The following is a 14,900-nucleotide window of genomic DNA, read 5'->3' on the forward strand; positions in this document are numbered from 1 at the left end:
ATTGCAGACGTGAGCCACCGCACCCAGGGCTTTCATTTCTTCTACAGCATTCACATCAACTTATCAACCAGTCTCATGTTAAGCATTCCAGTGACAGGAATCCCTACACATATTTGGAGAAGTTATTAGGATCTATTTGAGTAGATCTCTTTACCACCTAGAACATTTGTACTCCCTTAGCTTTCCAATGTGACATAATATTAGGCCTTGTTACCATGATGGCGGACCTCTCCACTATGTTTTTGGGCTTCCATCATCATTTCTGTATTTGTACTGCTGTCTTGTTATTAGCTTACTGTCCAGAAGCCCCCTTTTTCTTTACAGACATGCCAGCTTAGTACCATCCCATTCTACAGACATACCTCTCCTGTTCCCTGATCTCTATTCCTTTTCATTCCCTTGACTTCTGAGATATCAGTATTGCCACATTTATAAATGTTTGCATTTTGACAGTCTTCAGTTTCTCGCATAAGGGTTGAGTTATCTAAGAATTTTAGGGACAGTCAGTAAGGGTGGACCTACCAGTAAGGATACTTCTTGGCAGCTACATCTTGACATGGACCTCTATCTGTTCCATTTTAATAACCCGTCCCTGGCTAGAAACTATTTCCATGGGCATGTCTGTGTGCTTGTGTTGGGGCATGAGCAGACAAGAGGGAGGCAGAGATGTGCACTAAGGAAAGAGAATTAGGCACCATGATTACTTCTGATTAAAGAGGAGATTTTAAATAGGTCTGTCTCAGGATGTTACTAAAACAGGAAGCCAATGAATATACCTTTATCCTAAAAGCCTATAAACAGGCATTAGCATTAATATAACTTCCTAACTTGATCTAGTGATTGTCATCAAAATTCCTTCTAAGGATCAAAATAATATAATATGGGTTAAATAGCATTGACCTTTAATACGTTTTAATCCAATTGATTTCCCTCATTCTCACTTTTGACTTTGTATTTTTAAATGACATTAAAGGTGTATATACTTAATAGTATTAAATTTTTTAAAAAACAAATCAGAGGACAACTATAATAAAATGGTGCCAGAAGTCAAGAATGAAAGGGAAAAGGTACTTGATATCTTAAAAGCAAGTGACAATACACGGCAGAGGGATGCAGGGGTTACAGTAGTCTGCATCTTTAAAAACAAGTTAGGCTATGAATGAACAGCACAGACTGAAACAGTCAGTTGCGGTGACCCTGTGCATTCACATTGATTTACCCACCTAAACACAGGCTTTAGGAGCTGGAGTTGACTGATGCTCAGATGCTGTCTGCACTGGGTCCAAATCCGACGACGAGGATCTACATTCCGCTGTATGCAAGGCTGATCAGGACTTAGCTTTGTGCTCTGTTTCAGCAGATTTTTATCCCAGACCTCCAAGCATCTTGGAAACATTGCTTCATTCATCTCTACAACATCCTATTTGGGGACTTAAGTTACAAATATTATGGGTCCTGTAATTCAGCTTTCTCAAGCTAAATACAGAGAGGTTAAATAGGTCAGAAATTGGTAATAGAGATCAAGTGCGTACTGGAAGGGACTCAGCAATAGTTCCCAGGATACCTCGACAGTGTCACTCCAGAATCCTTTCGGAGATTTCTGTATGTTATTCCCCAGGGCAGTGAATTCAAAAGTGCTAATAAGAAGCTTCTATGAGGCAATTGTACAGACCAGGTTCTTTCTCTTGGGGACAGATACTGTGCTGTTACTTTAGATCCTTTTCTTACATTTTCAAAGGGGCAGAATTAATGACTGAATTAGTCTAACGCTGGATATGCCTCACATTTAAAGTCACAGACACCACCTTTCTCTACAGAAACCCAGAGTGCAGAAATGCTTCTTGAAGACATTTATTACAAAGCAAGAAAACTCTTGGGTTTTCTAAAGCCACAAGCTAGATTTAGTTTCTTTTCCTTTAAAGAGGAAACTTGAGAGGCAACATTAAGAATACCTTCACAATCAGTCCTTTCTGTGGACAAGCGGGCTTGAGAAACTTCAAAATGTTGACCTCATTTTGTGGTTATCTTCATCTCCAAGTAAATTTCTAGAGCTTGATATAAAGGGGTCGGAGACATTTTTGTGGTTTCTCACACTTTAACTTTCATACTAACGGGCAGTTCAATAGGTTCACAAGAAGGGAAGGGAATGGAAAGGAAATCTGGAACTGTGTAGTTACTCTTTCATAGGTGAGGCCCATATCTCTGATTGTGGCCACATTTTCTTCAAAGGATAGTAGTATATTAAAGTTTTTTAAATCTGTTTTCACAGGTGAAAGGAAGGAAGAGAAGATTAGAAATTAGCCTAAGTTTTCTGGTCTAGTAATTTACAAAGTAGGTGACACTATGTTCCAAGTGTTTTGGCTTTTGGTGTAAGCCAAATTTGAGATATATCTTTACAGTCATAAGTTTTCTGGATAATACATGGAAAATCATAAGCCTCTTTCTAAACATGTAAAGCATTTTATTCTCCGAGCCACTCAAAAATGTATATTCTCTTCGAACACATTGCTGCCTTGAATGTTTATAACATTATACATATAAAAATTAACAATAACAAGTACTATTAGTAATTATTAAGCAAACTTCCACCTCACTATACAAAGTATATCCATAGGTATGTATATGTACACACACGTATACATACACACATAAACACATAGAATCTTGTTTAATAATTCTAACAACTCTTTGATGTGATTACTGTTATTCTCATTTTATCTACAAGAAAAAGGAGAGTCTATGAAACTCATGATCTTATATACAGCATAATACAATAATGACAGAATTGCCTGACATCAAAGCATGAGGTTGAATTTAAAATAAAAAGAAAAACAGATGCAAGTTGTTATCTGTACTCCTCCATACAATTAATCTGGAGAGAGAAAAGTACTAGGAAAGAAAAATCATTATTTATTGGATTGCCAGAATAATCTATATAGTGGGCTAGAGCCATTAGGCTGAATTTTACAAAGAAGACACTGAGGTTCACAAGATTGCAAATTGTTGACTGTGAATTGTTTAATATCTATCAGGTATTAAATAGCAGAGTCAGGACTATGTGAATCTATTCACATTGTGCTTTTCTTTATTGCTTAAAATCCATCTGAAGAGAAAACCTTGTCATTCTCACCATAGTCACTAAAATCAGGGTGGAATTTTAGGCCACAGTCACTAAAATCAGGGTAGAATGGCATAGGACTGTGGCATTTTTACCTCAACAGAAAGATGGTAGAAAGCTATCAACTTTGGGTCAGGTGTGGTGCTCACACCTGTAATCCCAGCACTTTGGGAGGCCGAGGTGGGTGGATTACCTGAGGTCAGAAGTTCAAGACCAGCTTGGTCAACATGGTGAAACACTGTCTCTACTAAAAATCCAAAAAATTAATCAGGCATGGTGGCAGGTGCCTGTAATTGCAGCTACTAGGGAAGCTGAGGCAGGAGAATCACATGAACTGGGGAGGCGGAGGTTGCAGTGAGCCAAGATCGCACCACTGCACTCCAGCCTGGACAACAAGAGTGAAACTCTGTTTCAAAACAAAACAAAAAACTATCCAGTTTTGTACAGAGTTCTAGAAACATTTTCCATATCCTTAGTCCTCAGTGCTTTGGAAAGTTGGGGTTTAAATGACTTCTTGAGCCAAAATGTGACTACTGTATTCCTCCACGTTCCATTACAAATTTGGAGTGAGCTTCATATGACTCTGGAAACTCTACACTCCATAGACAGGCTAGTTTTCTCCCCTGAGTCCTCTCACCTGTGGATGGACCAGTAGAGCCCCTGACAATCTCCACCTATGTTAGGTAAGTAAGTAGGTGAGTAGGTAAGTAGATAGATAGATGATAGATAGATAAATAGATAGATAGATTAGATGATACAGATATTGATGACACTTCTGGATGTGTGATAGTGAGTTGCTATGACGTTGGCTTTTCTACCCCAATAGACTTAACAGCTAATGCATTTTCTCACTTTGAACACTGGTTCTCTCACAGCAGGCCTTCCATACCAAGAAAGTTTCGGAAATCCCAGTTCACCTCCGTTTGGATTATCTACATTTCACCTGGCTCCTCCACTCAAGTGCATTTTTAGGCCAAGAGCCCAACAGTGTTATTCTTTTAATTTTATATGCACACAGAGCTGAAACATTTGAACTGCAAGCGTGGGACTGTATACTATTCAATTAGATGTTGGCAACATAAACACTCACAGACACTAACTGGCACAGACCAACTACCATTCTCTTAAATTAATGAATATACTCTAATGGCGTGACCAATGGTGGAGCAATTTGGGAGCCTCAAGAACTATAGAAGCAGTGGAAATTATAGTCCACAGCATGACAAGAAGTCCTTTAGAAAGGACTTTGGCACAATTAGCTTATTTCAGAAATAAGAAATGCCAACTGGATTAATCTGCAAAATATTGGCAGTATATTGATACCAATCACCTTTTGTCACTATTTACTTACCTGTTTCCTCAGATATATAGGATCAGAGAACTAGATTGCTTCTTACAGGAATCAGTACATATTTGCACTAAAGAAAGCACAGGGCAATGAGTCTTTCTTCCCTCTTTTCCTCTTGTACCTTGTACAGTTTTAAATTTCAACTTATTTTTTCCCATATAAAGTTTCTAATTAAATATTCTAGATCTATGTTTGGAAGTAAGATTTCTTTGTTTGCGGGGGCTCACAGCTACCCATCAAAATTTTAATCTGTAGGTATTATTATTTGCAAAGTCATTTTTATAGTCTACAACCATGGGTGTTATTGTTCCCTATCCATCTTATAATTTCAACTAAATCAAGCAATGAAAATTTTATAGTGCATCCCTAATTGTGCACCAGACTGGAACTGTTCATACAAATTCCAAGCAATTATAAGGCTTTCTGGGAAACATTGGCAGCAAACACTGGATTAAATGTTTATAACAGCAAGCCAGATGGGAAACAGAGATAAGGAAAATCTCATGGAAACCTATTTTTTTTTCCCCCAAACCACAACACTATTTTAAATTAACCTGGCCAAGGGGAAGCACTTTCACATTGTTGATCAGTAAAGAATTTTGGTAAGTAATAACATTTAAATTGTGGGAATAATTTTACAAAGACATAATTCTTTGTATCATCTGTGACCCATGTTACCAATAGATACCAGATAGATGGACTTGATGAAATTCTAAGGATATATTATAAAATGCAATTTTAAAAAGTAGATGTTTTAAAGCTAAAAATGTGGCTCATATATTAAAGTTGGGGAAAAACACATGGAAATATTTAGCTGTACTTGTTTCACGTGGAGACTATGGTGCACATATAGTCAACTTACTCATGCTAAAAATACTTTTACTGCTTGGGAACTCAGGGGGAAGGCTGCCATTTTTGTAGATAAACTCTATCTCTTAATGAAATTGGGCAATAAGTGTCTCTCACCCACTTGAGCTCATGCTTGCTTCCTCTAATGTGATTTAAATGGTCTGAAAGCTATAGAGGTAGATTTATAAATAAGCTAATAATACTGAAGTTGCATGTCCCATCATTTGTATGGGCTCTGTCCCTAGAAGGATTCCTAGCATGCTCATACATACTATTTTGATTTATGGTGGAATATATTTTAACTATAATTGGTTAAGTCTGCTGCCTCTTTTCACTCGCATTTTCCCTCTATCACCCTTCCCCCTTGATGGATGGTATTGGAGTGGCCATGAGCATTTTTGGGTTACGGCTAAGTGGAAGTTAAACTTGGGAAACAGTTGTTGAGTTTCATGTGAGATGCAGTCAACTCCATGTATAGATTTTCATACCATGCCAAGTGTTTTCATGTCATACCAAAAACAAAAAATCACTAAGTTGATAAGATGCATTTTGAATAGAAGGAATGATCAGGCCCTGGGATTGTTGTGAACCCAATAATGAAGAGAAATAAATTATATGGATGCCTTTGGGAAAATATTTAAATTATTTGCTCTATCAATTACCTTTTTCTGTGTAGCAAATTTCCCCTAAAATTAATGGTTTATCCTACACCCTATGGACCAAATCTGGCCTGTAGCCCATATTTTTATGTTCCACAAGCTAAGAATAGTTTTTATATTTTTAAAGAGAAGTAGGAGAAAAAAGAGGAGGAAGAGGAAGAGAAGTTAGAGGAGGAGAAAGAGAAGAAGGAAAAGAAATGTAACAGAGGCAGCAGAAAACCTGATATAAAAACCTAACATATTTATTATCTGATCCTTTAGAGAAAATGTTTGCCAACTCCTGGCTTAAAGCAACAATTTATTTAGCTCACTATTCAGCACTTGGTGATTTGGGCTGGGCAAGTCTCCTTCTGATCTTGGGCAATCAAACTCACATGTCTGCAGTCAGCTGGGGTTGGGAAGGGGGGTGTCTGAAGGCTGGTGATTGGACTATCCTCCTTTACAAGGTTGGCAGTTGGCTGGCCATCAACTAGCATGACACAATGACTAGGCCATAGTCTCTCATTATTTGGAAAACAGGTCAGGACTTATTCTCATGATGGCAATTGCACTGTTTCCAATGACAGCAAGCAGGAACAAGTCCCAAATCCAAGTGCTTTTTAAGACTCAACTTAAATCATTTTGGGTAATATTTTATGAAAGTAAGTTCCCATGGCTAAGTTATCATGGAAGGATTCTACTAAAAGGCATGGATTTTTAAAAATGTAGCCATTCTTATAATTCAGCATACATGCTGGTTTCCCATGAAATAATGACAACAGAGATAATATAAAACTAATAATATGCCATTACTATAAGGACACCGATGACAAACTCTTAAGTGACAAGTATTTAATTTTAGTTACAAAGAAATGTAAAATGCCCTAAAATTTTTCTGTTCACATATGAAAAATATTTGAAGAATGTTTTCCCAAATTGACAACGATTCTGAAATGTTACGTGGAATTGCAAATAAAACGTGTGAATTTGAATGAATCTTTGCTAAATTATCAATAAAGAAAAACATGACACAGCATGGCTAATTATGCAAAAAGAAACTCAACTATTTCTATTTTTATTGAAAAAAATTATAAAATCATAGTTATATCATTGGTAATGAAAGCATATATGGCAAATAATGTAAGACAGAAGAGGTGTGTGTGGTTCATTGGCATTTTTTAAGTGTTTTTTCCTGGATTTTGTAAGGTGGGTGCAATTTTTTAGCTTTTCAAAATTTGTGATTTATTTTCTTACTCTAAAACATATTTATGTTTATAGCTAGTTTTAGATATATACTTGTGCATTATTTTCCTTATATAGAGCCTCCAAAATTTCCTAATTTCAGACCCCATGAAACCTGAATCCACCAAGGGAAGGACCAATAAATATTCCTAGGCCTGGTCAGGAAAGCAGACACCTAGGCCTGGTCAGGAAAGCAGACACCTAGGCCTGGTCAGGAAAGCAGACACCTAGGCCTGGTCAGGAAAGCAGACACCTAGGCCTGGTCAGGAAAGTAGAAACCTAGGCCTGGTCAGGAAAGCAGAAACCTAGGCCTGGTCAGGAAAGCAGACACCTAGGCCTGGTCAGGAAAGCAGAAACCTAGGCCTGGTCAGGAAAGCAGACACCTAGGCCTGGTCAGGAAAGCAGAAACCTAGGCCTGGTCAGGAAAGCAGAAACCTAGGCCTGGTCAGGAAAGCAGACACCTAGACCTGGTCAGGAAAGTAGAAACCTAGGCCTGGTCAGGAAAGCAGACACCTAGGCCTGGTCAGGAAAGCAGACACCTAGGCCTGGTCAGGAAAGCAGACACCTAGGCCTGGTCAGGAAAGCAGACACCTAGGCCTGGTCAGGAAAGCAGACACCTAGGCCTGGTCAGGAAAGCAGACACCTAGGCCTGGTCAGGAAAGCAGACACCTAGGCCTGGTCAGGAAAGCAGACACCTAGGCCTGGTCAGGAAAGCAGACACCTAGGCCTGGTCAGGAAAGCAGACACCTAGGCCTGGTCAGGAAAGCAGACACCTAGGCCTGGTCAGGAAAGCAGACACCTAGGCCTGGTCAGGAAAGCAGACACCTAGGCCTGGTCAGGAAAGCAGACACCTAGGCCTGGTCAGGAAAGCAGACACCTAGGCCTGGTCAGGAAAGCAGACACCTAGGCCTGGTCAGGAAAGCAGACACCTAGGCCTGGTCAGGAAAGCAGACACCTAGGCCTGGTCAGGAAAGCAGACACCTAGGCCTGGTCAGGAAAGCAGACACCTAGGCCTGGTCAGGAAAGCAGACACCTAGGCCTGGTCAGGAAAGCAGACACCTAGGCCTGGTCAGGAAAGCAGACACCTAGGCCTGGTCAGGAAAGCAGAAACCTAGGCCTGGTCAGGAAAGCAGACACCTAGGCCTGGTCAGGAAAGCAGACACCTAGGCCTGGTCAGGAAAGCAGAAACCTAGGCCTGGTCAGGAAAGCAGAAACCTAGGCCTGGTCAGGAAAGTAGACACCTAGGCCTGGTCAGGAAAGCAGACACCTAGGCCTGGTCAGGAAAGCAGAAACCTAGGCCTGGTCAGGAAAGTAGACACCTAGGCCTGGTCAGGAAAGCAGACACCTAGGCCTGGTCAGGAAAGTAGAAACCTAGGCCTGGTCAGGAAAGTAGACACCTAGACCTGGTCAGGAAAGCAGCCGGTGCAGGGAGAAAAGAAAGAAAGAAAAGAGTTCCAGCTTCTTGTGTGGGTTTGATGTGATGGTATTCAGAATTTGGCATCTTCTTCTCACCTCCAAGTTTGATTTAAAAGCCATTAGTAATCTTTTCTGCTCACAATCATGTAAGATGCAGTTTATCAGCTCTAGAGTGATCAAAAGTCCATAGTGTTTGAAGACTACTAAGCTGATATCTTGAATGCCTGCTCACTTTGGTTACCTCTCATTCCTTCATCCCTGGCAATGTCCCCCCTCCCTCAAAAGGTTATTTAAAAGATACAGAACACATGGACGTAAATATGGAAAAAATAGACACTGTGGACTACTAGAGGATGGAGGGAAGGGAGGGTAGGTTAAAAAACTACCTGTCAGGTACTATGTTCACTACCAGGGTGACAAGATCCATACTGCAGACCTCAGCATCACACAATATTCCCATGTAGCAAATATGTACATGTACCCTCTGTGTCTAAAATAAAATATTTTTAAGAAGAGATAGAAAAGAGCTCCATTTGACAAGTGGTGTAAAACTTACTCCAAGTGATCAAGTAATTTTCTCATGGTCGCGTAGTATATGGGAAAGCCAGGATGGCAAACAATTTGTGTCTACCGACAAGACCCATTCTTTTCCCATCATCTCCCTCAGTCTTTATTCTTCCAAGGCATAGTGACTGCCTCTCTAGGTTGGTAAGAAATATATCCAACTTTATTATTAGTCATTGAATGCCTTCTATATGCAAAACCTTAAGTTAAGTGCCAGAAATCCTGGAGAAACAGGGAACATTGTAAAATAAAATGGAACACTATTAGAAGGTAGTACATGCTAAGTATCTAATATGTGCTACAAATTCTTCATATGTGAAGATCCAGGTAGGTGGTTTTGAAGGGAGTATGGCACCTATAAAGTGAAGAGGTATTGGTGGAGGAAACTCAGAAAAGGAGGAGGGATGATGAGCAGTGCCTGGTTTTATTCAGGGATATGGCTTTATTTGATATATTACATATATTACTTCCCACAAAGCATCTCAAAAGGACTCTTAGAAATCATCTAGTACAAATCTCTACCATTTACAACAGAGATAACGATTTCCCCTACCTCTGCCAACCTAATTCACTGGCCCAGGGTCACCCATCTAACCACTGAGCCAGGGTTTTCAGTCATGTTTTCTCAGCACACTCTTGGCTAAACTATTAATACTAGGACCAACCGTGATACTATTATTTGAAGCTGATGGCTGTTCTTTAATACCATCCCTAGATTAATTCAGACCTTAAAGTTACTTCTAGTGTTTACTATGCTGTGGCTGATATTTTTCAGATTTTAGTCCAGGGTTGAAAACTCTAATCCTTATTCTTCATTTCTGTTTTGTTGTTTGTTTTCATTACCCCTTTGTATTGTTGAGGCATCCTAGAGATAGTAATTGCACATAGAAAATAACTCTTTTAATAATGAATTGCATTATTCCCATTGTAAAATCAATTTGAGGTCACCACCATCAAGACAGCTAGAAGATAAGACCTTTTATATTTCGTTCTTGATACAAGCAAATGAATTAAATGTGTTCTATCTTGTTTATAAGTGTTTAGTATATGTCAGAAGTTTCACATGCATTTGATAATAGGAATCATGGAATCGCCAGCCAGTGCCTCAACACTGTCCTTAGAGCTGCTAGTTATTATCCTTATATGTCAAGTGACTAGGTTTTGAAACTGGGTGTATAAAAATGAGGTTGAGATGAGCTATTTCCAAGTGGCTCAAAGAACAGCTCTCAATGCAACTAGAAAGAATTAATATTAGTAGGTTAAACATGTATAGCAATTTGAAACTGGGTAGATAAAAATGAGGTTGAGATGAGCTATTTCCAAGTGGCTCAAAGAACAACTCTCAGTGCAACTAGAAAGAATTAATATTAGTAGGTTAAAAATATATAGCAATTTGCTTTCTTTGCCTTTACAAATTATCTCAAAAATATTTTAATAATTCAGTAAAAGTAGGTAGAATAGTTATGATTACAATTTTATAGTTGAAGAAATTAAGGTAAAGAAACATCAATGATGAGCTCAAGGTTAAAGACCATGTTAAGAGCAGAACTGGGATGAAACCCCAGATGCTGACCTGGGTCCCATGATTCTTCCCCTCCCTCTATGCCCATCTTTTCTAAACTGTGTATCACTATCCAAACACCCTCTTCCACATCTGCTCCAAATAAAAAGAATTCATATCCCTAGTTTCCAAAATTGCTATTCAGTATTTTTATTTTATTATTCAATGAGTGGCCCAGTTCCTTCTTTATAATAACTACACAGTGACAACAATGTTCACTTACTTCTACATAAAACAGATTTTGGAATAAATAATAAAAAGCTGTGAGAAATCTTTAAATCAACCTAAACATTTCCTGGAGACTTGAGGGACAAAATGGACAAGAGTTGTACCACAATTCCTGTGAACATTTTCTTTGATCATGAAATCTATACACTTGGCATCAAAGAGAAGATGCCTGTGGATTCAAGACACAGCCCATAATTGTAATGATTAAAAAATGTGTCCAAAAAGTAAAACCTGAATATCAATCTATTATATTTATGAGTTTCTTGGTTAACATGTCCAGAGGCTAATGCCACTGTGGTGACTCAGAGGTACCACACAGTAATTTATTTTACCGTACAGTCTCAGATAAAACAGCACAACCATACTTATTAAAAGCACTACATCACTTTAACCTCAGTTACCTCTCACACCCAGTTTGCCCAAGGTCATTATGTCATCTGACCTGAGTCCAGGGCTTCTGAGAAGAAAGCCGACAGCAAGGGAGGCAATCTGGAATGACTGTATAAGTAGGCCTTAATGGCTGTTCTTTGGCCTAATTTACGAAGTCGTCTTCCTACACTTGAGAATTCAGATGTTTCAGACTCGAAATTAAAATGATGTCTTAACCAAATCATAGATGCAAGTCCTCAAATGCTGTGTAATTGCACCATCACCCCTAGGAGAAGTTCTGATTAAAATGAGTCACATTGACCTTGGATGACATGGCCTAAGGGGCAATTATTCCCCAAGGGACTTAATTAAACACAATTAGACCAGTGAGAGTACATTTAACGAGTCCCCTTGTGGTACCTATGTTTCCAATTTATTTTTCCAGCAACTTTCACTAATGATTTGATTCGCTCAACATCCGTCCATGGATAATGATCTGGTGCTCACTACTGTAAGGTGATGGTGGGATACTTGGATCCCATGATTCAGGAATTAGAGAAAAGATACAGGCACATGACAAGTTAAATAGGAATATGAGAAGAAATATGTTTATGGGCCAAGTGAACAGTAGAAAGGATGAGCAAAATACTGTCGGGATAGAGTTACTCAGTGTGGGTGAAAGCAGACACAGGTGGCTTCAGTGATAACTTGGAGGTCTTGAAGGATACAGATGAGGATAGAATCATGGACTACTAAGCTGGAAAGGATTTTAGAAACCATCTGGTCTGGTTGGGTGCAGTGGCTCACGCCTGTAATCCCAGCAATTTGGGAGGCTGAGGCAGGCCGATCACTTGGGGTCAGGAGTTCAAGACCAGTCTGGCCAACATGGTAAAACCCTGTCTCTACTAAAAATACAAAAATTAGCCAGGCTTAGTGGCACATGCCTGTAATCCCAGCTGCTCTGGAGGCTGAGGTAGGAGAATTGCCTGAACCTGGGAGGCGGAGGTTGCAGTGAGCCGAGATAGCACCACTGCACTCCAGCCTGGGCAGCAGAGCAAGACACCATTTCCAAAAATAAAAAGAAACTATCTTGTCTCATAACTTCATTTTACATTCAATACTCTGGAGCTCTTAGTGGGCTATCTAATTTACTCAAAACCATGCTGCTAGTGGCATGAAGTATTTTAGGAAAGGAGAGCAGTATGAACAAGCTGAGTGGTACAGAGGCATGAAGTGTATTTTGGGGATGGCATGTTGACCAGTTGAATAGGGTAAATAGTATAGGTAAATATTTGTTGGAAAAATAGGTTTGGGCTTATTTCTAAAATGCTATGTGTAGAGTTTGCAATTTATTTTGCCAACAAAAAAGAATATAGACATGTACTTGAATTGTGGGTTATTACAATCAAAGTAGTATTTCCCAGAAGACTAACCTGGTAATTATCTCTCAGATGTATGGGAAATAGTAGGGACTGACACAGGGTTGGACTAGGCTAATATTAATTGTAACAGGGGGCCGGGCGCGGTTGCTCATGCCTGTAATCCCAACAATTTGGGAGGCCGAGGCGAGCAGGTCACCTGAGATCAGGAGTTCAAGACCAGCCTGGCCAACATGGTGAAACCTGTCTCTACAAAAAATACAAAAATTAGCTGGGTGTGGTGGTGTGCACCTGTAATCCCAGCTACTTGGGAGGCTGAGGCAGGAGAATCGCTTGAACAGGGGAGGTGGAGGTTGCATTGAGCCAGGATCACATCACTGGAGGCAGAGGCTACAGGGAGCTGAGACCAGTCACTTCACTCCAGACTGGGCAACAGAGCGAGATTCCATCTCAAAATAAAAATAAAATTATAACAGGAGTCTTCCATGAAAACAATGATCTCTACAGATATTATGAGAAGCCAAGAGTGTTGTGCAAGCGATTCTGGACAAAGAAGAACAATATTGAATATGACTCCTAGGTTTCAAATAAGGATTTCAGGAGGCATCAGGCAGGGGTGGTTGTCAGAGATGGGAGCCATAATTGATAGCAGGAAGATCAAGGAGACACTGAGAGGAAAAGGGATGGTCCAAGACCAGAGGGTTCTGGGATGGCTCAGGAGCTCACAGGCAGGAATGATCAAGGGTCCAGATAAATAGTCTAGAACTGAGGTGAGCCTAGTTGCAGATCAGGGCAAAACTGTGGGTGGAATCAGCAGAAAGCCAGGGGCCAAGAGGGCTCAGACACCAAAGGAAAAGGTACAGATCATGGTCAAGATGGAGAGTTTGGAATGGACTCTTCAGACCTGCAACCCAAGTAGTAGCAAACAAGAAGCATCTGGTGAGCAGGGAAGCTGGAATTCAATTAAGAGAGCACCAACAGATGTGGATGCAGCATAAAGGAGCCATTGATACTGCCAGCTGGAGATCCTCACAAAGGCAGATGAAGCCTTTTCTTAGGGAGTGTGCACATCTGGAGGAGCACCAAGACAAGAAAAAAAAAAAAGAAAAAAAAAGTGGAAATTTAACATTAATATATCACTGCAAATCAATGCTATAGGATTCCTTACACAATAGGGCTTTTTTCTAACTGGTTAGTACTGTTTTTATTTTTAACTATATGGTGGGATTGGGAAAATGTGTATGGAAGCAGAACATGAAGTTATCAGTGAGGCTAAATGTACTTATCTGTTTCTGCTGCATATTGAGTGGTACGGTCTGAATCCATCTCCCAAAATTCATGTGTTAGGAACTTGATCCCCAGTATAGTAGTGTTGTGGGGGGTTCTTTTGGTAGGTGTTTGGGTCGTGAGGGCTGTGCCCTCGTAAATGGATTATGCTATTATTAAAAGGGCTTGCAGGAGTGGGTTTGCTCTCTTCTGCTCCTCTGCCATGTGATGATGCAACAAGAAGGCCTTCACCAGATGCTAGCATATTGACCTTGGACTTCCCGTCTCCAGAACTCTGAGAAAATAAATTTCTGTTCTTTGAAATTACCCATTCTCAGATATTTTTGTTATAGCAGCCCAAAACAGACTAAGACGTTGAGGAAGGCTTTGCCCCAGTGAGAAAGTTGCTTAGATGTTTTCTTCTATATTAGTAAGGGACTAACTTACCTCAGAATTGCAGGTAGAAGTAGGATTTTATACACTCCTGCTTACAGAGAGCTGAATGTACAGGGAATTCACCCAGATCTAAAGACAGTAATTTAGTTCTTGAAAAAAAAAATGGAGGGAGTCAATATCAGAAACTAGAGCTGGTTTCCAAGAGGGATGGTGAGTTTGTTTTGTTGCAGTGATGTGGAACTCACAGCAGGACATTGAAGGAATTTTTTTTATTGGCCAGCTGAAGAGGGACACTAGCAGGAAATGTACATATTTGGAGTCATACACAGAACTGATAGTTGAAGGTGGGTAGGGGAGTCATTGTTGCTTTTTAGCAATAGTTACATCAACTGTTGTTTACATGAAATTGTTGCTATTTCCTCCATTTTGAAGGTGCAAATTCATTTCATACTAACAGGAGCATAAATGGCTTTGGTAAACTCTGGCCACAGCTGGGCTGGATCGTAATTAGAGGGGCAGCTGTCAA

This window comes from Macaca thibetana, chromosome 15 (genome assembly GCF_024542745.1).
Source record: "Macaca thibetana thibetana isolate TM-01 chromosome 15, ASM2454274v1, whole genome shotgun sequence".
In the NCBI taxonomy this organism is placed as follows: Eukaryota; Metazoa; Chordata; class Mammalia; order Primates; family Cercopithecidae; genus Macaca; species Macaca thibetana.